At 35.5% G+C, this 27,556-nt stretch overlaps 1 long non-coding RNA gene across 1 annotated transcript in view; it reads right to left on the reverse strand.

Moving 5' to 3' along the window:
- Window positions 1-16,742, reverse strand: part of LOC115030352 — a 90,800-nt gene extending 74,058 nt beyond the window's left edge. Inside the window, exons 1-3 of the long non-coding RNA XR_003835929.1 lie at window positions 16,616-16,742; window positions 16,287-16,327; window positions 10,128-10,236 (exon numbers count right to left, since the gene is read on the reverse strand). This is a non-coding gene — a long non-coding RNA (uncharacterized LOC115030352). The remainder of the gene's footprint in view (window positions 1-10,127; window positions 10,237-16,286; window positions 16,328-16,615) is intronic.
- Window positions 16,743-27,556: the final 10,814 nt, after the last annotated feature.

Consider the following 27,556-nt stretch of genomic DNA (forward strand, 5'->3'; position numbering starts at 1 on the left):
TATATATATATATATATATATATATATATGGCTAATATCTACATTTCTATCTATCTATCTATCTATCTATCTATCTATCTATCTATCTATCTATTAAGAACAAAGATATCCTGACTTTTGCAGGCAAATGGATGGAGCTAGAAAATATCATCCTGAATGGGGTAACTCAGACACCTTATTACTCACTGATGAGTACTTATTTACTCACTAATAAGTCAATATTAGCCATATATGGCTAATATCTATATCTATCTATCTATCTATCTATCTATCTATCTATCTATCTATCTATCTTACCCAAGATACAGTCCACAGAACTAAAAAAACCTTAAGTGATGATGCCTCAGTTCCACTTTGGAGAAAGAAGAAAGGAATCACAAGTGGAGAGTGAAGGAGGGACCTGGGAGGGAAAATGGATTGAGTTAGGAAGGGAGTATGGGGGATATTGGAACCTGATCTTGTACTGGGTAAGGGAAAAGGACTGAAGTCCTGAGATCCATCAGAAAGAATGGAAACAGGCAACCTCAGGACTTAGGAGGTTGGGGGCCCCTCTAGAATGCATCAGAGTCCAGGAAGATGAGAGACTCTCAGGACTCAAAGGGAGGGACCTTAGATGTAATGTCTGACAGTAGGGAGAAGGAACTCATAGAAACCACCTCCCGCAGGAAGACAAGGCAATGAGGGAGGGGGCATCACACAGTTACAACTCTGACCCATAATTGTTCCTGTCTGAAAGAATTACAGGGATCGAAATGTAGAGAAGCCTGAGGAAAAGAAGGTCCAGCAACAGGCCCAAAGTGGGATCCAGCTCAAGGGGTGGTCCCAAGGCCTGACACTATTACTGAGGCTATGGAGAACTCACAAAAAGGGACCTAGCATGACCACACTCTGGAACACCCAACAAGCAGCTGAATGGGTCAAATGCTGATATTTTCATACAACCAATGGACAGAAGCAGCTGGCCCCTATTGTTGAATTAGGGAAGGCTGAAAGAAGCTGAGGAGAAGGGCAATCCTGAAGGAGGAAGAGTAGTCTCAATTAATCTGGATCCCTGATATCTCTCAAACACTGTACCACCAAACAGGCAGTATACACCAGCTGATATGAGGCCCCAACACGCATCCAGCAGAGGGCTGCTGGGACTGTGTTCATTCAGAGATGCACCTAACCCTGAAGAGACTGGAGGCCCCAGGGAGTTGAGAGGTCAAGTGTGGGGACAGCCACAAGGAGACAGGAGTGTGAGGAGGATGTACGGTATGTAGAAAAATCAGAGGCTGTACATGGGGGGGGGAATAAAATATGGAGTGTAAAACGTTAATTAATTAATTAATTAAAAAGGAATGGGAATATAATTTGGATATAAGAGCAGCAAAATGGGGAGAAGAGGTGGGAAATATGGTATTTTGAATTTGAATGCCTATTGCCCTGTGAATTCATGGTTAATTCTGTCTAAGACACGTAGAGCCATTGACAGACATGCTAAAGACACTACATGACAAAGTTCCATCTCTAATGAGACTCTGTGACATAGTTCCAGGTTTCAGCAATGGGTTGTTTGGCTCATGATGTTTGAATAAAATTATCTATAAAACAGGTTTCTTTGTTCACTTCTTGCTTATGCCTTTGTTAATACTAAAACCTTTGGTGTTCTGAGTCTGGGGGATAAACACGATAAAATTTTGCTGCATCAAAAGAAGTGCCTAGTTAAGAAAATCAGCAACAGAATGTCTTTATTTGACCCTGAGGATGGGACAGAGACCCAAACAGAGAACATGTAGAAAACACAGAAATAAAATTGTGACCATTTACTGCTTATTCTCTGATGATTGTATCAGTCTGAGTGATTTCTTAAAAACAAACAATATTCTAAAGTGTTTAGGAAGCCAAGAATCAAAGAATTTAGGTTAAGGATTAGAATGCCTATTGTATTTTACTGACGAATATTGAAACAATAAGGACAGTAACTTTGAAATGTCTAGAATTTGACACTCTTCTCACACTATGGTAAAATGAATATAAAGAGTTATATGTATATTGAAATAAGCAATAAAAAGGATTGAAATAGGACATAAGTCATATTATTAAGTTTTTGCTTTGCTTGTTATATCACATGTAAAAAAATTTTTTTTCAGAATTCACATTGTCTAGAATCTGTAACTATAATTCTCTGATTGGAAGGAGAGCAAGTTCTCTGCTCCCTCCTTAGCTCATCTTTGTATAAGACAGCAATGGGATGGGATTATTGAATCTTAAAAAAATCATATTTTTTAAAAAGTTTTCTTTCATTGTGCTTGCATATTTATGTCTTATATATTCTTTGAAATGCAAATAAGAAATGATGTAATTGCTTCTGTAGGAAATATAAATTAACCCTGTGGCCCTTTGGAGATATTGCTTCCTCCTCTGGGTGCAGACACCGACAAATAATCTCAGGGGCTCAGAGAAAATTCAAGTTGCTGTGCAGGGCAATTTATCTCCATGTCACCTGCTACATTCATCCTACTCAGGCCCTATCCATTTTGAATCTGGTCTCTAACAGAAAACTTCCACAAAATCAAGTAAAATAAAATTTGAACACAGAGGACTAGGTAAATTGAATTTCTATTTTATACTTTGAGAATATTTGCACTGGTTAAATGTAGGATAGAGATAGATATTCCTTGACATCTGCAAAAATGTTTCTAGAATGCCAATATACCAGTCAATGATTATACATTTATGTACATACAACCAGAATAATTGAATTCAATTGGTTTAAAAGAAACAAATACCTGATTGATATATAGAAATATTGATAAATAGGTAGATAGATAGATAGATAGAGAGATAGATAGAAGGCTAGATAGATAGATAGATAGATAGATAGATAGATGAGCAGATAAATGGGTGGAACCACGATGTTTTGTTTCCACAAGCATCTAGCATATTTCATGATTCTAGAAATCCAATTTCCTACTGATACAGGATATAGAAGAAGGAAAAGAGGACGCATGTATAATAATTAACTTATTGCTTGAGATTTGTTGTAAAATTTGAGACCTAAGTCTCTATAATATTCTATAGATCAAACTCTTTTTTCATTCCATGTAAAATCAGAGAAGAGAGGTAAGATCTAATTCATTTACAAAGCTATGAAAAAGAAACGTTAGAGGTTGGTGTCTGCAAACAAACCCTGGCAATATTAACGATACTATGTTTTGCTTGTAAACAGAAGCCAAGCATGGCTGTCCTGTGGAGGCTCTACTAGGAGACAGATACAGATACTTGCAGCAAAACATTAGACTGAGCTCAAGTACCCCTGTGGAAGAGTTAGGGGAAGGATCAAAGGAGCTAAGGAAGGATTGAAAACTCATAAGCAGAACAGTTTCAACTAACCTAGTCTTCTCAGAGATCCCAGAGATTAAGCCACCAACCAAAGAGCATACATGAGCTTGTCACTGTCCACCAGCACATATGATACAGCACTAGACTGCTTTCTTTTGCCTCAGTGGAAGAGGATTGTCCTAATTTTGGAGAGACTTGATGTCCCAGGGAAGGGGGAAATTGGGGTGTGATGTGGGTGTTGGGTGGGTGGGGTGCACCCTCCCAGTGCCAATTGGGAGCAGGTATGTGATGGAGAACTCTGGGATAGGGGACTGGGAAGGGGAATAACATTTGGAATATAAATAAACAAAACAATTTATTTTTTAAAAAGAAAATGAATATTAAATTGGCCAATACTAATTAGTTCCAAGTTTTGAGTTGTTAAGGTAACTTAGCTCCTCCTCTTCGTGAAGAGGACAACATGAGAACTCTCAAATTTTTGCTTTCTTTTGTAAGCCTATTACAAAGAGAGCACTGGAGTAAGCTGAGTAAAATCATAAGTCATATCTTGTTGACGTCCCTAATTTCCTCTTTTTTCATTTCTCTCCATTTCTTCTTTATATTTATAGCAATATATATTATTATTGCCAAGTTTTTATTTCAATGAAACATTTGGTGAGACATGTAAATGTCTTACTTTGATATTTATTACTAATGCAGTACTTGCATTGCTGCTAGGTTTTGTAGAGTTGTTTGTACTGTATATTAATTCACCATTATATTTTATTTTAAATTGTTTCCCTATCAGATGTTCCATAAGAATAAATACTAGGATAGAATAAAATTATACTAGGATAGAATAAAATTATAGATGATGCAGGAGAACACTAGATAATAAGTGAGATGTAGGATTGAAATTCTTTTGGGATTGCCATCAGCAATTCAGACAAAGCTGTATAACCACATAAACCCATATGATATAGAAATAATTAGTGTGAAAGCAATAATAATAAAGAGATAGTGGTTTGTGAGTTGTAGATTCATTTTCAAAGAATGACAAGTAAATGTGGTTGGTACATTTTTCATTGGAATATGAATTGCTAATTTTATATCATGGAGAGGCAATTGCTTTTCTAATACTCTCCTTACTTGCCTGAGTTCATAGAAAAGGATGGACAGACAATGAACACAGAAAGCTGCAAAAATTAATATTTTCAATGTGCAATGACAATTTACCCATGACTATATAACATAGATTGGAAAAGCTGAGTCATTGAGATCATTGATGACAAGAGAATACTTTCAAATAAGAAGCAAGTGTTACTGTTTTTCATTCTAGAGGACCTTATGCAACATGTACGATGATAATGTGAGAACATCCTACAATTCAGAGAGATGATAGTATCAGTGGACCTGGAAATATATCGCCCTATCTTTGCATATATTACAGCTCTTAGGGAAAAATCTTCCTGGCAGTTGAGAGCCAAAGCACACCAGGCAGTTACAGTACATATCACAACTCACACAAGTGATTTATCGGAAGGGAAATGTGCAGGAGGATTGATGTTCATATTGAGGCTAGAACCAGCAGAGAATTGAGCAAAACAACAACAACAACAACAACAACAACAACAACAACAACAACAACATCAACAATAAATTAAAAAAAAAAACACAAGTATTATATAAGGTTTCCTGGAGGCAGAGCTTACTGGAGATTTTCAGAATGGAGATTAGTGGATTTTGAAGGTCAGAGCGTAGACTTTTTTCCTCTGAAGTGCTGTGGTGGTGTCTGGCTGTTAGAGTACATAGTGTTTTGTGGGTGTAAGATGGTGATAAGAGGCCATTAGGGACAGAAACTGGACACTAGTGTGCTCCAGGAAATTTGCAATCCATTTTGGTTAATTATTAACATTAAAAAAAAAAAGGTGGAATGTTTTCCTGTGCACAGTCTAGAGAATGTACAAAACAGAGTAGAACAGAAGATAGGGTTTATATTAGTTTCAGTGGGGGCAGAACTTTATGGGAAATTCCAGCATTTCAAGTTCAGAGCATATTCTTCCTACTCAGTACTTCAGGAAGCTGGATCCAGCTGTTAGTGCAGTTAAGAGTGTTCTGTGTATGCAACCTGGTAGTTAGGGTTCATCTGATTCAGAGCTTGGCCAGTGCTGTGCTTGGAGGGGCTTAGAGCTATAGCAATTCTTCATAATGATTTCCCCCAATTCATGTAAAAAGCAGCAAACCCTTGCTCTCTTTGAGAAATTTATTGTGAATGTGAATCCTGCCCATTGAAGATGATGCAGGACTCCAAGACTCACAAAAACCCTGCCATATCTTAAAGCAGAATCAATGGCTTCATAGAAACACATATATTTCTCACACAGAGTACATGATTTAGTGACACAGACCTGTAATCACGTGAATCAAACAATTTCTACTTCCTGTTGTCTCTGTCTCCTGTAAATTTCAGGAACAATCTTTCTTCTCTTAAGCATCTCATAGGCAGGCTTAGGTTACACCCAGAACTAGTTGAGGCCTGGACTATAATCAGGAGCTTGACTGTAAAAAATTCCCATTACAGATATTTTTATTGGCTCTCTTTGTATTTGATTGGAGGAGTCTTTCCATCCAATAATGAATGGATTTTAAACCAGTCAGGAAAAAGTTCTCAAATAGGAGGAGAAAGCAAAAGCTTGGTTATCATGATCTGAACTGATGAATCACATATAGCTCCCTCCTTCTGGGCAAATATAAAGTGGAAAACAGGAAAAATTGCTATTTATCCTGAGCAATTTTTTCAATTAACAGTAGAGCAAAGCCAGCAGTTAGTTCCTTATTTTTGATCATGTATCTGGAGTCTGAAAGTGAGTAGATCCTGTATATCTATAGGAAAGCTTCAATTTATATCTGCAGTTTTCTGATTGTCACTCTGGGTACCTAAGTGAAACATGCTTTTAATTAATCATGATATGATGGTGTCAGTTTCCAAATGGTCTATGATTATAAGAATAAATTATTCCAGTATATAACACATTTATCTATATTATAATGTCTTCTATAATTCTTCTTGGACTGTACAAAGAAATGGTCGGTCCAATCCCTTTGCTGGAAATATATGCAATTAACACCAAATGTCCCTAGTGATATAATGATGAAAATAATATAAGATATTTATTTTAGAAAAGATATTATATATATATATATATATGTGTGTGTGTGTATACATACACACACATACATGCATATTCTCAACATTTCTTTATGTGTGTTTGCAGTATTTTGCACACAAGTGTGCATCCTTGAGGCATCTTATATTATTATTTCTTAGTAACAAACTATCTTGATAAAATATTTGATGCAATATCATTATTTGAATAGTTTGTGTTTGTAAAAATATATAAAGTTCCCCATCCTTGAATGTTCATTCCCCAAACACTAGTAACTCTATTCCATCTAACTTCATATACTTTCTCACTTTTTAATAACAACAATTTATTTAAGGCATCTGTGAGTACATAGATATAAGACCACCTATATCCGCAAACATTGTTGTACTAGGTCCTTACTGGGATGTATTCAGCAAACTTCACTCCAGTGTTTGATATAGGAAGTCAAGAGCAGGACAGCCAGGGCCAGCACAGGTTCAAAACAGACAGAAATACTATTATAAAGAAGGTACAAAGAAGTAGACACAAAGTACAACCCTTAACCAAGACATTATATGTAATTGATACCTGCTGTGTAGAAATGCAAAACTCATTTTTTCCCAATGGAGTGCTACTGGTTTTATATCAGTCCCATTGCAGGGCAGGACCTAAGGATGAGAACACTAAGAACAAATCCATTTTTTTGTTTCATTGTTCTCTTGTAGGTATTTGATTAATTATATTTTTGTACTTTTTAGCTTTGTTGGGTGATTGATTTGGTAAATTTTATTTATTTGTTTTTATTGTTGGGGGCTGGGTAAGACAGACACAGAAATAGTTACCTTGCACACAACCAAGGGTGGATGAAATTTTATTGATAGGGAGACACAAAGATCTGGTAACAGTTGGAAAAGTGGTGAGACAGTAATTAAAATATATTGTATGAAAAACATCAAACAATAATACACAATGAAGTTATATACTAACAAATACAATCCAAGCCATCAAACATATAGAAAAGTGTTTATACTATTATATTGTAAATGTGACCTAAATATGTAGGAATAGCATAACATATATAAAGCACTCACGTAAAGTACTACACTAATACAGTAATGACAAAAGGTTACATGATCATTTCAGTGTTCAGTAAAAGAAAATAAAACCCTTTGAAAATCCCTAGTCACTTTCATGATATGAAAAAATAATTCAAATAATAGTTACAAAAACTTCCATAAACATAAGAAGAAAATGAATATATACAGATAATAAATACATCTTTACATCTTCATATCTGCCTTTTAAAAAAATCATCTGTTACACATTGTTGCTACTTCCATCTGAAATGCCCCAGATACTGTTTTCAAGTTACTCATTACGTAAAGTAAATACCAGCCTTTTTTAAAAAAATAAAAGATAATTACAAGTTTCATACAGCATACTTTGACAGAGGAAAGAGACTAGACAAAACTAACAAATTGGGATTGGAGCTGGAGTCAAGTAGGAAATAGAAGAAGAGAAGAGATTGTGGAAGAGAAAACAAGGAGAAACAGCTAGGGTGAGGAGGGTAGATTGTGGAAAGGAATACAAGAGGTATAGTTAAAAGTAACAGGGCACTAGAAGGGTACTGAAGGGGTAGTTGGGAAATATAGTACAATAAAAACATTATGAATTATGTATATATATATATATGTGTGTGTGTGTGTGTGTGTGTGTGTGTATGTATGTGTATATATGAATGTGTGTGTGTGTTTGTGTTTTTGTGTGTTTGTTTGTGTTTGTGTGTGTGTGTGTTTGTGTTTGTGTGTGTTTGTTTGTGTTTGTGTGTGTGTGTGTGTGTTTGTGTTTGTGTGTGTGTGTGTGTGTGAGAGAGAGAGAGAGAGAGAGAGAGAGAGAGAGAGAGAGAGAGAGATTTAAGTAAAATTACCAAATAATGGCTCTCAATGGGCCAACAATTGCCACCAAACAAAGCTTCAACACTAGAATTGGTTTACGTATAATTTAGTTATGGGCCAAAAGGGCTGTTATAAGTAGAACAGAAATTTCCAAGCAACCCAAGTTGTTGCCAAAACTATAGGGCTCTGTCGCCAAACTGACAGCAAGGTGTCATTGTTGATGACAGTACTTAGAAATTTCATTAAAATAAAGATGTCAAGTTAGTGTCAACATAGTATACTGCTAAATTCCAGGGTCTTTGTTAATGTACTAGGACCTTCTCAAATGTAATATGACTTCCAGTTAAGGGATTTTGGGATGTTTGAGTGTTCAAATAAGTAGATCTCTGATTATTGTGCCTTGTCTTGGGCTCATGTTTTCTGTTGATTTGTCTTGCCCAGAGTTATTATCATATTTGAAGTTTTAATTTTTAAATTAATCTCTCATTAATGACTACCAGCTTCAATGGTTTATGTTCCCAAATGAAAATCACACAGCCTTTATATTTAATATCAATTAAGTAGCCCAATAGCTGAACAACTGCCTAACCTCTATGATGTTGGTTTCTACCTCCCTCAGATACCTCTGAGTTACCACATACAAATTTCTTTGTTATGTTTTGACTGATCTTGACTTAATTGAGCAGTCCTCTGGACCATGTTCTCCTGGCCCCTTTACATCGTGGCTCTGCTTTCCTCCCCTACATACAACTCAGGTCCCTCATATCTGTGTCCCTCTTCTTCCTCATGGTTCTAAACCTGGGAATCTTAAATCCTGCAGCTGTCTCTCATCCGCATATATTGCCTGATATTATCTTACTTACCAATCAGAATTAACTGGGGGAATGTTCCCAGAAGCTACTTGCACATCTCCTACAAACAGGTTTTAGGGACCCAATTAACAGTAAAATACTGTTACATTGAGGCAGAATGGTAACTTCATGCCAGTATTGATTAGTCTATTAATACTATAGATAGATTGTGGGTTATTTTATTACATATTATATATTTTAATTTTCTTATAATTTAAAAAGAAATGAATGAATAAATAAATAAATATATAAATAATAATAAATATATAAATATATTAAAATTTAATAAATATATAAATAAAATAATAAATAAGCAAAAATGTAGGTCCTAGAGGAAAGGGTAACAACTGAACCACTCAGAGAGATAAATATTAATTTTCTAGAAAGAGTGATACTAGGTACATCAATGAGGCAGTCCTCAGGTTCAGCAGTAGTTGATCAATAAATAATTTGAATCCACTGTTTCTGTGCTTTTGAGTGTTCTTTTATATGGTTACAGTTTGATGTTTTTCATTTTTGTTGTTTTGTTTATTTATGCTTGTTTGTTTGTTGATTGGTTGCTTTGAATGTGGTTTTATTTTCTTGATTTTGAGAGATTGGTTTTCCATTAGAATTTTGTATCATTTGACAAAGTGATTAAAGCTGGATGGAAAATGGAAGTGGATCTGTAGAACTTTGGGGAGTGGTATGATAGAATAGAATATTTGATTTAAATTATGGTTGTAAATAATGAAAAATAAAACATTACAAAATATATTTCAGTGTTTAAATACCTTATTGTAATTCAAAAATATGGCAATTAATAAAAATATGGTTAGATGTGAAGGTGATTTAATGAAAATTGTAGAAAATGAGAAAATATAAATGTTTCATTCAAATTTATACATAAGCAAGCAAAAATGAAAGTCATTAATGAAGAGATTTTACAATACCACTAGCTAAGTGTGGTGATATGCTTCTGTAGTGATCTTCTCATGATGCGAAGAGGAAGCATGGATTCAGTAATGAACTTGAAGTCTCAGATGACAGCACAGTGAGACTCTGTATCAGACATATACAATATGCATTAAAACCAACACTGGCAAAAATGTAACATATGAATACTTTAAATTAGAAAATAAATATGTAGATAAATATTCCATGATCAAACTTTAACTGTTTAGAGTTTTTGTATAGAATGGTTTACAGCTAAAAGAAGTGTTCAGTACCATTATTCAACAGAAAAAATGCATATCAAAATGATCCTGAATTCAATCTTATACCTGTCAAAAAATCTACGATCAAAAACTCAGGTGATAACGCATGCTGGCCAGGATGTAGAGTAAGGAGAACATTATTCTTTTGTTGGTGGGAGTGCAAACATTTACAACCACTTTGGAAATCAACTTGACCTTCTCTCAGGAATCTGAGAATAGTTTTACCGAGGACCTAGATACACCACTTCTGGGACTATACCTAAAAGTTTTCACACTATACCACAGGGACACTTCTCACATACATTTATACCAATTTTATTAATAATAGCCAGAAACTAGAAATAACATAGTTGTCCCTCAATTGAAAAATGGATAAAGAAAATTTGGTATGCAATGGAATACTTCAGCTATTAAAAACAAAGGTATCATGAGTTTTGCAGAGAAATAGAATGTAAACAGACTGAGTCAGGTAACCTGCAGCCAGAAATCAATATGGTATATACACATTTATGAATGTATATTAGCCATAAAATGCAGGACAAATATGATGCAATCCAAAGATACAAACGAACTGGTTAATATGTGTACTGGCTAGTTTTGTGTCAACTTGACACAGCTGGAGTTGTCACAGAGGAAGGAGCTTCAGTTGAGGAAATGCCTCCATGAGATCCAACTGTCAGGCATTTTTAAGTTCCAGTCCTGACTTCCTTGGTGATAAATAGCAGTATGGAATTGTAAGCTGAATAAACCCTTTCCTCTCCAACTTGCTTCTTGGTCATGATGTTTGTGCAGGAATAGAAACCCTGACTAAGACAAATTGGTACCAGCAGAGTGGGGTATTCCTGTGACAACCTGACCATGTTTTGGGGAGGACTGTGGAAGGACTTTGGGACTTTGGGCTTGAAGATCCATTTGTTGTTAAGAGCTCTGTCAGATGTTGTGTAGGAACTTGGAAGATAATGGTGAGAACAGTGCAGAAGATGGAGATCTGACTTGTGAAATTTCAGAGGGAAAATTAAAGACTCTTTTCAGGGCCATTGCTGTTTTGATTGTGACGATTCTGTAGTTCTGGTTAGCTGGGGCTGAAGAATCAGCTGTGATTAACAAGATACCAGAACTACTAAAGCAAAAACTTTGCATTACTGGGACTATTGATGCTGGTTAGCTGGAGCTAGGAATTTAGCTGTGATTAAGAAGAGACCAGCATCGTTGAAGTGAAATCTTCTGGGAAATGTTTTCTGAAACCACAAAGAGGCTGTGTTTCAGAGATAGCCAAGGTTGTACTCCTGCTGCAGAGGGACTTGGTAATGTGTAAGGGTCACCCAGGTGGTACTGGTTTTGAAGGCATGAAGGGGTCATGCAGAGCAGCTGAGGTTTGGCACTGTGAGAGGCCATGGGAGGTCATTGGTGAAGGTGCAGTGTCAATTGCAATTGACGGCCCAGGACTGAAGGGGTCATGCAGTGTTTTGGAGATGCCAGTACCATGAGATGACCAACAAGAGCAGCAGCAGCAGTGGAGTACAGGCATCTGGAACCTAGAGGACGACGTGTGTGCTACACAGGGCATGGCTGGAGAAGTGACCCAAGCCCTTGGAAGAGCCTAGAAGATCGTGAGTTGGATCCCAGACATTGGATGGTTGGAGATTGATTTTTGCTTTTGATTGTGACTGTGCCCTGATATTTTCCCTCTTGAAGGAAGAAATTATTTTAGTGGAGCCCACAGTTAAGAGACTTTAATTGTAAAAAGACGTTGGATTTTAAAAGAGATGGATATTTTAAAGAGATTGAAAATTTAAGAATATATAAAGACTGTGGGGCATTTCTGCTTGTGGACGTTGTACATCGTGGTGCGGAGCCTAGTGCGCACCACGATGTACAACGTCCACAAGCAGAATGTAAGGGTTGAGGCTTACTAGTGATGTGTTTGTGTGTCAAGTTGACAAGGGGTCAATTGTACTGGCTAGTTTTGTGTCAACTTGACACAGCTGGAGTTATCACAGAAAAAGGAGCTTTAGTTGAGGATATGCCTCTATGAGATACAACTGTAAGGTATTTTCTCAATTAGTGATCAAGGGGGAAAGGCCCCTTGTGGGTGGGGCCATCTCTGGGCTGGTAGTCTTGGTTCTATAAGAGAGCAGGCTGAGCAAGCCAGGGAAAGCAAGCCAGTAAAGAACATCCCTCCATGGCCTCTGCATCAGCTCCTGCTTCCTGACCTGTTTAAGTTCCAGTCCTGACTTCCTTGGTGATAAACAGCAGTATGGAATTGTAAGCTGAAAAAACCCTTTCCTCTCCAACTTGCTTCTTGGTCATGATGTTTGTGCAGGAATAGAAACCCTGACTAAGACAATATGGAAGACCAATTGCAACATGCAGAATTCTCACTAATAACTAGATAGTCATCAGAGGTGGATGGTGAGACAGAACAAGCTATATAAGGAGGTAATTAGGGAATCAGGGCTGGTGATAAGGTTTGGGAATGTGGACGGCAAGAGAAGTCTGGTAATGAGAATGGACATAGGTGTAGGGGCATCTTTGGTATCTAGCTGGAGGCCTGGGATGGGAGAGGATACAGGGAGTATTGGAGAGTGACATTAGCTTAGATTCTTACCAGAAGGGGATATAGAGACAGAATTAGCCACCTCCTGTAGCAAAGCAGGACTTCTAGAGAAGAAGTATATCATCAACTCACCATAAAACCTTCAACACAAATTTTGACTTGCCTAAAACCAATTTGACTACAAATTTGATGTGCTAGGATGAATATGGAGCAGTGAAAGAGGGAGTAGCCATCTGATGACTAAACCATCTTGAGTCCAATCTCATATGAAAGGGACATTCTGACACTGTTACTGATACTTTTCTATGCTGGGAGACAGGAAACAAGCATAATTATTTTCTAAGAGGCTTCATCCAGCAGCTAATGGAGACTGACATAGAATCCAACAGTCAAGCAACAGGTACAGCATACAGGGATTCTTATGGAAGAGTGGGAGATAGAAGGAAGCAAGAAAGAGGGCTTAAGGACACCACAAGATAATCCATAGTGTTAACGAACATAGGACCCTGTGGACTCAACAGAACCTAGGTTACTAATCAGGAGCCATGTAGGTCCTGAACCTAGACTCCTAACACACTTGTAGCAAATGTGAGCTTAGGCTCCATGTAGTTCTCCTAAGAACTGGAGAGGGGGCTGTGTTGGCCTTTGTGCTCTGCAACTGGATACCTATCCCCTACCTGGACACCCTGGCTAGGCCTCATTGAGAGAAACTTTCCCTAGACCTACATGACTAGATGGCACAGGGTCAGGTTGTAGCCAATGGGGTCTCTGCTTCTCCTAATAAAATGTGCAGATGGGGGGGGGATTTGTAAGGGTAGGAGAAGGAACAGACAAAGTCTGGGGCTGTCATCATAATGTAAAGGGAATACCCCAAAAAATAATATAATGCAATTCTTTTAAGAGAGATACCATATGACACCTGAAATAACAGATGAATAAAATATGCCATATGAAAATAAACTAGTGAATGAAGTGTGTTCATATACCTTATGAATAAATACAATATAATTCCAAACAAAAGCTTAGACATTTACATTATATCTGGGTAGCCATACCTAATCTACTAACAAAACTTTCACATTAAAATCTTTCTTAATTATGTTTTATTTATATGCAAAATCCCTTATGCTAAGAGTGTAAGATTTTTATTTCAAATTATTTTCTGATATCTATGACTATAACGAGGGTTGTATTGTTTTATAGGGAATGTTAGAAGAGTATGTAATGATATAGTATCTGGATCTTGTGCTGATCACTCAGGCAAATCCCTCTGCTATTAAAGAAGCAGTTTAATTTTAGGTGCTACTTTCATTCATATACCAGAGACTGGCTTATAATTCTAGGGTATAAAAATAAATTTTCAGGACTGAATGCACTAAGTTGAATTATCACTTTACAAATGTCTTTAAAGTATTTTGACCTTTAGCACACTATACTTGGCATAATATTAGTGATTCATTTTAAAGGCATTCATTATTAAATCTGTGTACATAAGAAATTGTTAACAGAACATATTCAAATAGTTTAAAGATGACCACAAACACATTTTTAAAACTATTAAAACTACCCACATACACTTTAAATGTTCTGATTCATTCACTAGAATCTTATTATTGTGACCAAGTACTAAATTCATAAAGCTCTTTAGAGGTTATGCCTATAATACTCCAAAGCACAGATAATTTATTTAGACTTGTTTCCATGACCAAACAATTTACAATTCATAAGGAAATCCACGATAGTTAAGTTTGAAAGATCATCCTGAAATCACAATTGAAATGAGAGCTTGATAAACACTCTCTTTATTTGAAATACTTATAACTATGTTATTCTTTATTTTTATATGTTTAAATATACACTTCATCAATGGAATAAAATTTACTCCTCAAAAACCTGCAGTTAAGACAATTGTAGTGGTCTGTGTTTTTTTAAGTCCTAGTACAGAAAGGGTTAAAATTATGTGGAACTCTGTGTGTTTGAAAACAATTCCAACTACAGCTAGATTGTTAAATCGTATGCAATACAGTAGTACTTTTCCAAAAATAAAAGTGAAATTACATATCATATGTGTGAAAGTATATGCGTATGTAATTGTTCATTTGTGCATAGATGTGAGTTGTGAACACAGGCATATAGTGTAAAGAGGACAAGATTGCATGTCTTTCCATTAAATTTCCTCCATATATTTTGAGACAGTCTATCATTAACTTTGGGTCACTATAAACTTAGATAAATAAACTTAATAGTCTAGCTAGCCCAAGTTGGGATTACCAATAGACAAGGTCCTGTCAAATTTTTGCTTGTTGATACATATGAAGATTCAATGGAAGCAACCTTAAGTCCTTCTGCTAAGTGAATGCATAATATACACTGTTAACTCCCTATTTTTGAGCACATATATAAATTAAAATAAAATATTATTAAAATAAAAGACAACAACTTCTCTTATACAATGATGAACTGTATACAGATAATACTATATATACACATACATATATCTTCACATATGTTTTTATGAATAAAATACTATCCTAGTTTTATGCAAAGTTAATCTATTGTAAATATAAGGAGTGTCATACCTACATGAGTAAGTATTTGAGTACACATTTCTCCAAAGATATATATATATATATATATATATATATATATATATATATATATAAAACAAATGTAAATTGAATAACAAATGTAAATTGATTTTTCAACACAGACAATAAAATAATTCATTCAAAATGGTTCCCATGAATAGGAATCTAAACTTAGAAAAAAATTCAAATTACAAAATATCTTGTAAGCTTCTTTAATTGCTTCATGTAAAACAATAATTGTTAATATATGTAGCCTCAGAAGTAATGATTGAAAAATATGTTGCAATTAGCAAAATTAAATAACCTTGAAATATAAATTATATACTACAATGGTTAGTGTAGGCCAAAATAAAAGCTCAATTTTGTTTTAGCATGTTTACTTAAGAAAGGTAGGGCATGGGGAAGAATTTCTGAACACAGGAGTAGTTAGATTACATATATCCAATGGGAGATGTGCTACAGTTAGCATTTTTCCTATGCTGCTTCAGTTTTTTTCATTCTCTCTCTCCTACATTATATATCCAGGGAGAAATTACACTCAATGCAATAAGTACTAAAATATGAAAGTGAAAGAAAATTAGTAACAATTTTAACACTAATAGAAAATTATGAACTCAATATTATGAAATGTAGACATCTGAAACAACAAAATAACACATTTTTAGAGCATATAAATGAGAAGAAAATATAACTCTAGGTATATGACATGCAAAAACATTGTAAATGTAAAAAAAAAAATAGGTATCTTACCTACATGAGGAATTCTTTGAGTACCCATTTCTTCAAAGATGCTATACAAAGATACAAATAGAAAATTAAAAAAATAAAACATCAATATGTTAAGCCTTATGAAAGCACTACTCTAAACAGTTTTAAAAGAGAGTACATGACTCTAAGAGCCATACTGCTAAATGGAGAAGACAAATTTTGAAATAATTTTCAAACGAGCAATAGATGTAAGAAGGTATAGATAGCAATTTAATTTACTATATAAACTGTATATGGTGTTTTCAGGACTTTGAAGGCAGATATCTTTCACTTATTTTTATTAGAATATCTTGTTTGAGTATTATATTTACCAACATTAGTACCCCACCAAACTCTTTCCATAAATGTAGACACAATCACTCATTATTTCTCCTTCTCCTCCTCCTGGTGTTCCTGGTCCTCCTGGTCCTCTTGCTCTTCTTGCTTTTCCTGCTCCTCCTGCTCCTCCTGTTTTTTCTCCTTCTTCGCTGTGGTTGCTGCTGCTGCTGCTGCTGCTGCTGCTGCTGCTGCTCCTGCTGACGCTGCTGCTGTTGCTGCTGTTCCTGTTGGCACTGCTGCAGCTGTGCCTGCTGGCACTGCTGCTGGCACTGCTGCTGCATCTGCATCTGCATCTGCTGCTGTTCCTGCTGGCGTTGCTGCTGCTGCTCCTGCTGACGCTGCTGCTGCAGTTGGTGTTCCTGCTCCCGCTGCTGCTGCCGCTGCCTCTGTCGCCGCCTCTGCTGCAATTTAAAATAGGAGATATAGTTAATATTCACATCAGATTTTAAAACCTCAAATATTTAATCGTGGAATCATCACTTTTTTTTAATACTCTTCTCGGGATTCCAGACAGAGATCTGTGAAGAAGTTTCTGAGAAAAGCAGATAGTCAGCTTTCCATTGAGACCCATATGTTAGTTTATATGATTGACTCTATCATGTGTTCAATAGAAAGAAATATGCTTTTCTTTTATCCTTTTTTTTGTTTTGGGGGTTTTTGTTTTGTTTTATTTTTTGTTCTGGTGTGTGTGTGTGTGTGTGTGTGTGTGTGTGTGTGTGTGTGTGTGTTTTGTTTTTTCAAGACCTGGTGTCTCTGTAGCCCTGGCTGTCCTTGGAACTCACTTTGTAGACCAGGCTGGCCTCAAACTCAGAAATACACCTGCCTCTGCCTCCCAAGTGCTTTGATTAAAGGCATGTGCCACCCAGCCTGGGGCAATTTACTTTTCTTTTAGAAAATGTAACAGTAATTTCAAGAAAAAAAATCTCAAAATGTTATTCACAAGTATGTAAGGAAATATTTAAATTTTTCTACAAAAGAAAACAGTTTGTCCCAGCATACAATTTAAAAATGATAAGTGATTATCTGACAGGAGGTAAAGGGAGTTTTTGATGAATCCAAACCTGTCTCATAATAAAAATTAATCATAATTTAATCTCTCTCACTCTGTCTCACATTATATAGATATAGATATAGATGATATAGATAGATATAGATATAGATGATATAGATATAGATTCATGTATACAGATACAGATATAAATATAGACAGATAAAGATATAGATATGGATTTATGGATCATCATGTTCTCCATGATTATTAAAACTAGTTGTAAGTAAATTGAACACCCGTGATTGAAGGACCAATATATACAATTTCAAAGAATTCATCCTGGATTCAAAATTGGGTATAGGCATTAGTCCCACTGCCTACTCCTTGATGTGTTGTGAGGTCTTATTGATACATATTTCTTCATGAAGGGATGTGATAAGAGAAGTAAAAATAATAATTGTATTTTATCTTTACATAGGCAGCTTATGAAAAGTTAACAGATAAGTAACCTGAATGATTAAGTGTAACTCATGAAGGATACTCAAGAGGGAGAACCTGAGACCAGTCATGCTTGTATTCCTTCTTTCCTTCTTACTGTTAAACTCATATTCAAATGAATGCTTATGTAGTATAAAATGATCAATATTTATAATATCATTGATGTAATTATAATGATAGTTTAGTGACAGTTTGATAGATGTTCACTAGATAGGAAATGTATGATAGTATAGTGACAGTTTGATAGTTGTTCACTATATAGGAAATAATTCTATTATATTATTTTTTAATAATACTATTTTAAATATTTTATCATATTTGATTCCCACATGAACCAACATCCTGACCCTTGTGTTCCCTTTATCTCAGGCTCTCCTGATTACTAAAACATGGTGATGTTAAACTGAACACCAGTGATTCAAGGACCAAAGTATCATCAATGTAATTACAAGGATACTATTTAACAGTAAGTCCTCATGATATCCTTCAAGACAACGAAATGTCTAAGAAGTAGCTTATATATCCACATGCAAATTCTTTAGTCTCATGAATGCTGGACATTTGTTCTAACAAAACCAATGATAAAGTCAAAGTTCAAAACTAAAATGATGACATACAGTGGGTAAAGAATTTGAACAGAGGTGTGTAGGAATGGGGGAATCGAGAACTGGGAGTAGTCATGAGCAAGTACAGATACCTGGAAGGCAAGAGGCTTCCAGGACCCAACAGGGATTAGATTAGATAAAATGCCAAACAAATTGGAGGGAGAACTTGTAGAGAACATATCCAGACACTAGAAGAGGCACCAGGTGGGGGAGGTGGCCAACCACTCATCTCCAAATTTTTAAACCAGAATGGCTACTGTCTAAAGGAAATAAAGGAACAAAGGTTGGAGAAGAGACTGAAGGGAAGGTCACACAGGGATTGCTCCACCTGAGGATCCATTCCATATACAGACACTAAACACAAACACTATTGCTGATGCCAAGAAGTGCTTGTTGGCAGGAGTCTGTTATAGCTGTCTACTAAGAGGATTTCCAAGACCTGACAAATACAGAGGTGGATGCTCCTAGTCAACCCTTAGGCTTTAGTCAACCCGTGGGAGGGGATAACATTTGAAATGCAAATAAAGAAGATACCCAATAAAAATTTTAAAAAGGATAAATAAGAAAGTGGATTATTTGAAAAATGCAAAGAGTCGGAATGAGTGGGGCTGAAAAGACAGGGACTGATGGAAGGATTATAGAATATCTGTCTGAGAAATGTTGATCCCCAAAAATGGGACTCTAGAGGCTGCAATTTTGAGGTCCTTTAATGGGTTTTTCTAAAAACATTCAAGAGTCTTTCATTTGGTCCATTCATAGTCAGAATTTATTGTGATCAGATCACCATTTATGATAAGCCATAAGTTTATAAATCATGGTTGGAATACATAGGGATGTCATCAGTACCCTATTTAGCTAATATTACAAGATGAGAAGGTATTCAGCTACAGTCCGGATTTTGTACTCAGATGTCTCCTGACACAAAACATGGCTTAAGATAAAGAAGTCTTTGGCTATGTGTAGTACAAATAATGAGGAATACTTTCTAAATGATTGTGGTAACATTGTCTAATGACTTACTGCAAATTAAATATTCAATATTTTTTAAATCACTTTAGTTCTACAGGAGTGATAGACCAAGGATTTAATGAATGCATTTTGATAACTGTTATTGTACCTAGAAACTCAGTGTTATGTCAACCCTAGATGGGCTGTATAAGAAAAAGATAACTGGTACTTTCATACTGGTAAAACATTATAATGCACTGTATGTAGTTTACATGTGAGGTTATCCATACCTCAAACAATAAATAGTGAAGGATGTTTCCTTTATATTCAGTACTGAATTTTGGATGTCAGCAGTTAACCTGAAATAACTACAAGGTTTAGAATAGCCAAGCAGTGGTGGCACTTGCCTTTAATCCCAGCACTTGGGAGATAGAGGCAGGCAGATTTCTGAGTTTGAGGCCAGCCCGGTCTACAGAGTGAGTTCCAGGACAGCCAGGGTTACACAGAGAAACCCTGTCTTGAAAACAAACAAACATAAAAACAAAACAAACAAAAACAAAAATAAACAACAAAAAAGGAAGGAATTTCCGCAACCTATAGAAAGAGATACCCATGAACATACAAGAAGTCTACAGAAGTCCAAATAGATTGGACCAGAAACAAAATTCATCTTGTCACATAAAATTCAAAACACCAACTGCACAAAACAAAGAAAGAATATTAAAAGCATTAAGGGCAAAAGATCAAGAAATATATGAAGGCAGACCTATCGTAATTACACCAGACTTCTCACCAGAGACTATTAAAGCCAAAATATCCTGGGCAGATGTCATACAGACCCAGAGAGAACACAAATACCAGCCCAGGCTACTAAACCCAGTAAACCTCTCAATTACCACAGATGGAGAAATCAAGGTAATCTATGACAAAATGAAATTTATACAATATATTTCCACAAATACATGCCTACAGAGGATAATAGGTGGAAAACTCCAAAACAAGGAGGGAAACTACACCCTAGAAAAGACAAGCAAGAAATCTTTTTTCAACAAACCCAAATAAGATAGCCACACAAACATGACTTCACATCTAACAACAAAAATAAGAACAATCAACACTCATGTTTCCTTAATAACTGTTAATATAAATGGAATCAATTTCCCAATAATAAGATATAGACTAACAAACTGGATACCTAGTCAGGACCAAGCATTTTGCTGCATACAGGAAATGAACCCCAATGACAAATACAGACACTATCTCAGAGTAAAAGGCTGGATTTTTTTTCAAGCAAATGGTCCTAAGAAAGAAGCTGAAGTAACCATTCTAATATCACATAAAATAGATTTTCAACCAAAAGTTATTAAAAAAAAGAAGGAGGGACACTTCATACTCTCATCAAAGGAAAAAATCTACCAAGATGAACTCTTAATTCTGAACATCTGTTCACCTCCTGGTAAAAACCTTGGAAAGAACAGGAATTCAAAGCCGATACCTAAACATAGTAAAATCAATGTACAGCAAACCAGTAGCCATCATCAAACTAAATGGAAAGAAACTTGATATAATTTTAGTTCCACTAAAATCATGAACTAGATAAGGCTGCCCACTCTCCCCCTACCTATTCAATATAGTAACTGAAGTCCTAGCCAGAGCAATTAGAAAACAAAAGGAGATTAAAGGGATACAAATTGGAAAGGAAGAAGTCAAAATATCACTATTTGCAGATGATATGTTCTTATTTTTAAGTGTCCCCAAAAATGACATCAAAAAACTCCTAAACCTGATAAACCTCTTCAGCAAAGTTGTTGGATATAAAATTAGCACAAGTAAATCAGTCTTCTCAAAGGATAAACAGGCTGAGAAAGAAATTAGGGAAATGATATCTTTCACAATACTCACAAATAATATAAAATATCTGGGTGTGACTCTAAACAAGCATGTAAAAGAACTGTAAGACAAGAACTTCAGTTCTCTCAATAAAGTAATTGAAGAATTTCTCAGAGATGGAAAGATCTCCCATGCTCATATATTTTCAGACTTAATATAATAAAAATGGACATCTTGACAAAAGTAATCTACAGATTCAATGCAACATCCATCAAAATTCGAACTCAATTCTTTTCAGTGTTAGAAATGGCAATTTGCAAATTCATTCGAAATAACCAAAAATCCAGGATATCGAAAACTATTTTCAACAATAAAAGAACTTTTGGGGGAATCATTACCCCTGACATCAAGTTGTATTACAGAGCAATAGTGATAAAAATTGCATGGTATTGTTACAGAAACAGGTAGCAAGATCAATAAAATAGAATTGAAGACCACGAAATGAACCAACATACCTATGGTCACTTGGTGTTTTACAAATAAGCTAAAACCATCCACGAGACAAAGGGAAGCATTTTCAAAAAATGGTGCTGCTTCAACCAGGGGTCAGCAAGTAGAAGAATGCTAATTAATCAATTATTTTATCCTTGTACAAAACTGAAGCCCAAGTGGATGAAGGACCTCCACCTGAAACCAGATATACAGAAACTAATAGTAGAGAAAATGGGGAAGAGTTGAGAACATGGACACAGGATAAAAATTCTCGAAACAGAAGATCAATGGCTTATGGTCTAAGATCAATAATAGACAAATAGTACATGAAAAAGTTGTAAAGCTTCTTTTAAAAAAAGAAACTGTCAATAGGACCCCAGGTGAAGTCATCGAATTTAGACACAATTGTGGATGCCAAGAAGTGCAGGCTGACAGGAGCCATATATAGCAGTCTTTGAGAGGCTTTGAAGAACCTGACAAATTCAGGAGCAGTTACTCACCGCCAACCATTTGATAGAGCATGGATATAATTCTAATAAAATGACCATCAGAAATGTATATAAAAGGAGCAAGTAATATTATATTGAAGGGTGGGAGAGAGAAAGTGGGAAAGTGTACTGTAATCTCAAAAAGAAAGGAAAAAAAAAACTCATTTCCAACAAATAGAGGTGTAATGAATTACTCCTTGCCCAACTATGTGGATATATGCAACAAAACATTGGATTAAGAAATGGAGAAGTTAGGCCAAGGACTGGAGGAGCTGAAGGGATGGCAACTCCACAGGAGGAACAAAATTATCAACCAACCAGACCATAAAAAGCTCCCAAGGATTAAAACAACAATCAAAGAGTACACATGTGGGGACCCATGGCTCCAGCTGGACATGTACCAGAGGATTGCCTTATAATGGCATCACTAGGAATAGATCACCTCAGAGGCCCAGTGACCCAGGGTAGGGAAATGCTCTGCACTGAGGCAGGAGTGGGTGTGGAGGTGTGTGAGCACCTTCAAAATCAGCAGGAGGAGGAGGGAATAGGGGCTCTGTGGAGGGGGAACTGGGAAGAGTGTAAATATTTGAAAAGTAAATGGATAAAATAAGAAAAAATGGAAAAAAAAATCTTCCAAGGTTAACCCTAGGTACATGGTGAGTTTATTTGGGGAATTTTAGAGAGCATGCTTAATTTGTTATTTTCAGGACTGTGTGTGCTCAGAAACAGGCTGTCCAGGAATTCATTACCAAGCAAGGATGATGACTTTCTTAGGATATAAATGACAGACCAAGCTCCAATACTTGACCTTGGCCTTTAATTTCTAGCCTCTTAAAAGGCTACACTAAGTATATGTATATTTACTTAAACAAATTGTCTGAGCATTTGGACATCAGAGTGAGGATCTGCTGCCCTTTCTTTTCATTTAATGAAGGGTTGTAAACCAACTTTAAGCCCAGCTAGAGTACGTGTTTACTACTTGGCACAGAATATTGACCTAGATGGCTACTGTTTGCCCAAGAATAGAGAACTAGACAGTAAATTGATCTATTCCTATATATCTTCCTTCCTTTTTAGATCACCTTTTATCAAGATTACCTAAACTTTAGATAGTGTTAGATAAATGACTCATGATTTTCACACTACAGTTGTTTTCTGAATACTGAAGCCCATTTTTCATAGCATTGTCACTGGAAAATCCTTATTGACAATCTGAAGGCTTTATTTTGGGTACAAAGCAAAGGTGAAGAAAATGATGAAACTTAAGAAGTGTTAACCTGATTTAATAGACATGGAATATAGTAATAGTTGATAATAATGAACACAAATGTAAAGGATTTTACCAGGTACTACATGTGATCAATGAATACCAGGTGTTTCTTCACTGGAGATTATGACTTTTTTTTTCACAAATATTTGTATAAATAACCCATAAAAATAAACATCAACTCTTACCTCCATCTGAATGGACATTTAATTTAAAAAGGACCTTTTTCTAAGTAAAACTTTCTTGCGTTGATTGGACAGGATGTCATATACACATCAACTTGTACTTCTAACTGTGAAAACTGCAAGATTCCAAAGTGACTAAGATTTGGGCTTAGTGGAATCTTTTTGGTACCTAAAGAGGGTATTTGAGCTACCTCCAAATGAGGGTTTTTTTTTGTCTTTTTTTTTTACCAATCCTGTATTTGTATATATTCAATCCCCTCATGCAAAACTCTCAGAACCCTGAGAAACAGGACCTTCCATTTCATTAAGTCCAAATATGTAACAAATAAATTTGATAATATTTTTTTTTTCATTTAGAATCCTTCCTCCACGAAATCTGAGAATACTACTATGAAGGCAACACATTACTCTCACATCCATTCACAATTTAAAACATTAGGGCCTCAACAATTATCTGCTTTTACCTGTGTGAAATTTCTCCCATCATGGGCAAAGACTATTGTAATCTTTCCCAGTAAACTTGTTAGGCATCACTTGTGCAATATGCAATAAACCGTCCAAAAATACTAATAATCCTCTAGCTTTAACCATTTCCAACTAAAATTTCCTACCTGGTGATTAAAAAACACAATCATTTCCTTTAATTGAGACTCAATATCTGATAAATCCTCAAAGTTTAGAGTTCTGTTAGATGCATAAAAGCAAATTAATACACATGATGGACAGAGCAATAAGACAAATTACTGAGCCACAAAACTATATTAACTATAGAATTACTAGGACAATAGAGATGATAATCTTGGAAAAGACTGTGAAAAAAATGACAATCTCTTCTAAACAAATTTTAATAAGTTCAAAAATAATGAGATACCGACATTTACTATAAACCAGTCATGATATATCATGATAGATTCAACCTATTAGCATCCATTGATGTTTCCACAAATCAATAATTAGATAAAATTAAATGCACCTGAGGCTCCTAGATTTTGCACACAAACAGAAACTTGAATTTGAAAAAATGAACACAGAACACACAAGAGCCACAGGACAATATATAATAAACACAACTGAAAAACATGTTCAGTTACACTAAATAGTGATTAAGACAAAGCATTACAACTAAAGTAACATACATACTATGACTCATGGAAACTTGGTGGTAGCTGTAAGTTTAGTATGTAAAGATTCACAGTTAAAACAAAAGAAAAGAAGAAATTTTGATTGGTAACATTTTGATTGGAGTATCTACAAACTCTTTGCTTTTAATGTTCTTACAAATGGAAGTATGCAGATATGTATGTATGTACATAGAATTTCGTTTGTTACCAACAGTAAGAAAGTGATTCTGATGTTAGAATTGGGATTGAAATGTAATGTAAAGCATCTGAAAGCTTTCATGGTTACCAAGGGAGAATTTCAGTGTTTGAGTTTTAGTATTCTCAGAGTGTAGTTGCATACTAGGATAGGTAATGTTAGAGAATGTTCCAGAAAGTCTCATGGTAGCAAGTGAGAACAGGTATCCTGATTTAAAAACAAACAAACAAACAAAGAAAACACACACACACACACACACACACACACACACAATTTACAGATCTGGTACCCCAAAGCATATTAAAGATCAACAGGTCTCCTGTCTCTGTCAGATACTGAAGGCCGATGTAATCCACTATCATTGCAGATGAAATAGAACTTCAAGGCCGAGTCCTGAATGATAGATCTTAAAACTGAAGTAATTACCAGAAGCAAAAACAAATACCTTGTACAAAACTTGATCAGTTTCATTCAGAGCAGGAATGTGATAATTCATAGCAAGTTACCTGACCATGATGACGTTTTCTTTTCATCTTCATCTGTATGCCTCCTTCTCGAAAGAGCAGCTTGTTGTCAATCTATAGCAAGAGCCTGGTACGAGCTGAGATCTAGACATCAACCAGGAGCATTACTGGAAATTTTTTTATGTGAATATATTTTTTAGCTATGGTTGACTCGGACTGGCTCAATATATGTAGGAAAATAGAGAAAAGGTTTGGGACCAATCAGGAGAGAGATCTCAAAAATGATAAAAGAGGCAAAAGCCTGCTGTTACCATGGAGATTTTTTTCCATCAATGCTCCTCCATCTTTTCTCCCTCCTCCCTGCCTGTTGCATCAGAAATTTAAAAAAAAAGGGGGGGGGAAGGAGTAATAGAAGGAGGAAGACCATAATATTTTGTAGTTATTCTTCAGTTTCTGGCTCTAATTACACACTGAGAAAACGTTCTAGTAATGGTTGTGCCTTTGAGCCTGTGTTTAGCTAATGGCGCCTATAATAAAGCCTCTATTTGTGTCTAGGGACAGCTGCTTGTAATCAGGAGCTGTCAAATGCACTCCTGAGCTGAACCTTTGTAATCTTCCTGTCCCAATAGCCTGAGATGTTATGTTTATTTGGAAATTAATCACACTATCTCGTGTATGCGTGCACATTACACCTTACAAACAACACATTTAAATTTTGTAAAGGCATAGTTGTGTTCAGCTTCATCAAGCTATGTACAATATAATACAGTGTGTGTTAAATTATAATAATGGTAAATAAATATGAAGAGGAGTTTTATTTTAGAAAAGAAATGTAAAAATCTAAACATTCTATAATCATTTACATGAGTGTGTCCACCTGTATGTTATACATTTTATATAGAGAAGCACATTGTGTATATATGTATTATGTCTAATTGTGAATTTATTGAATTGATAATAAGATGCCATTATTCTGTAAACATATATCTTAATATTTATTAGTCATAGTGTGTTAAAAATACAAAAAAATACATACACATAATACATTAGGGTTACCCACAGCATCTATAACTAAAAATCCATTGCAACTTAATTTGATATCTTTTTATTACACTCTCAGCTGATTTAGCCCTATTGATATGTGCTCAGATGCAGAGACTAAAAGTACTCTCTGATGCTTATCTTCTTGAAAAGTATTACTTTCCTTGTGCAACCAGTTCCTCACATGCTAACTATTACAAGTTTCTTCCATCCTAAATCTGATGCTTTCCTGTAAAGTTATACTCACTTTTTCTACCTTAGAATTTACATACTTGACTGAAATTGTAGGAGATATGACTGTGTTTATGCTGTTCCCCTGCTAGCAACACATGTGTAGCCGAAGACAAGAAGCACCTAATCTCTCTTAGATGCTCCATGTCACAAGTAAAGCAACCTTCTGACAAAGTTCACTCCTGTACTGAATACATTTTCCAATTATCCCTAGCTGCTTACTTTTCTTTGAGAAGCAGTAATATGTATTAACAAGTTCCAATGTATACCATGGTTTTCGTTTTGCATTGAACATGGTTTGTTAACGTTGATGTGTGAGAATTTATTATAGTATGAAGTAATATATGCTTCCTAATAATGAGTAGTATACATATATTCAATTATTACAAAAAGAATAACACATGTTAAAAATAAGAATTATTTTACTACCTTCTATAATGAGCCTAATCCTATTATGGTTCTGATGGTTCAGGTCCTTCCCAACACAACCCTCTTTTTGGGATGTCCCTCATTTTCTTCCATTCCTTCAAGTTCTGTTTTGAATGCTTGTATAATTTTTGTTTGTTTGTTTGCTTGC

This window comes from Mus caroli, unplaced genomic scaffold, assembly GCF_900094665.2.
Source record: "Mus caroli unplaced genomic scaffold, CAROLI_EIJ_v1.1 scaffold_1822_U1_1, whole genome shotgun sequence".
Classification (NCBI taxonomy): Eukaryota; Metazoa; Chordata; class Mammalia; order Rodentia; family Muridae; genus Mus; species Mus caroli.